The sequence below is a fragment of the Rattus norvegicus genome, chromosome 8, assembly GCF_036323735.1.
Source record: "Rattus norvegicus strain BN/NHsdMcwi chromosome 8, GRCr8, whole genome shotgun sequence".
NCBI lineage: Eukaryota > Metazoa > Chordata > Mammalia > Rodentia > Muridae > Rattus > Rattus norvegicus.
Window position 1 is genome coordinate 25,718,238 of NC_086026.1, and position 1,400 is coordinate 25,719,637.

The window sequence follows — 1,400 nt, forward strand, 5'->3', positions numbered from 1 at the left end:
CAAATCTAGGCCAATTCCATTCTCCACTCACAGTTCTTGGGAGGAGCAGGGACATTCTTACAAAACAGAATGTATTAACTGATAGTCACCTAAACCTCTGGTCCAAGATAGAGTTCAAATGCATGTCATATACTTGCTGGCTAATAAATTCAAAGTCAAATGCTGAGCCAATAAGTTTAGTTTAACCTTGCTGATGTAAGCTGTTCCCCTAAAAAGTAGAACTGCTTGTTATAGCTATTTGGTGTTGACCTCTAGTCACTCTCTACTAGGGACTGATTGAAAGTTGACTCTGATGCACCTGAAAATACACCTCTTTTGTTTGCATCAAACTGTGTTCTCCTGTCTCACTTAAGGGAGTCTCCTGGTAGATAAGACTCACTTCGAGCCTCATGCCACTGTTCTTTTGCACAGATCAGAATATCCCCAACTTCTTGATGAACTTGTTCAAATCTCAATGCTCTCCTGTTCTGATACATTTAACAATATTCTTTTTGTTAATATGGCAACCATGATATTCTCAGTTATCCCATTCTCTGGAACTTTTTTCTCTTTTATTCAAATTGTCTCCCTTTTTCTGAAAAGTCTGTCAGTTGGTAGAAGGCATAAAGTGTTTCCCACATGTGGGTCTCATATTTCAGTGGTAACTTTATTCTATGGGACAGGCTAAGTGTGTACATGAATGCTTCAGTTCCTAACTCTTTAATTAGCAATGTAGTAACACACATGATGTTCAGTGTGGTCACTCAAATGCTTAAGATACTTTTATGTACAGGTTGAGGAACAAAGAAGTCAAAGGATCTTTGATACATCTCATCATTGGGATCATTTGCTTTATATAGTTTTCTGTTCTAATTTACTGAGGCATAACCTCAAAGGCCATGCCTCCAATTCAATGACAATGTACAGACCTGTCTTAAAGATAGAAATTTGTAGCTATTGGGCATGACAGAAGAGGTTTAAGTAGATAGAATATTTAGAGTCAGTTTTACTTCATGTTTTGGGCCAGATAAATGCATCTCAGAATAACATCTACTTTGGCACAGATTCAGAAAAACATCTACTTTTGTACAGATTAATCAATATTATAATTCATTAACTAATTACTAAGTACCCCAAATTTTTGTCTTTGTGAGGCATTGCAGCGTTTTTCACTTGGTTGCCTTACACTTAAAAGCCAAAGTCTATCCACATTATTATACTAGTGTCATAATATATTATGAAATAAAGTATTTCCTTAATAAGAATGCCATTAGTTCTAAAATTAAAAAAGAAAACATCATTCCAGTGTAAATATTGTCTATCATAATTACTTCAGAAATACAAATTTCAGATGTTAATCATTAATTCACATACAAGACAGCCAATTCCAACTTAATGTTTTTTCTCAGTCTCTAGGTGGT

General features: G+C 35.1%; 1 pseudogene; it reads left to right on the forward strand.

The window, feature by feature from the left end:
* Positions 303-839, forward strand: Or7g40-ps1 (olfactory receptor family 7 subfamily G member 40, pseudogene 1; annotated as a pseudogene).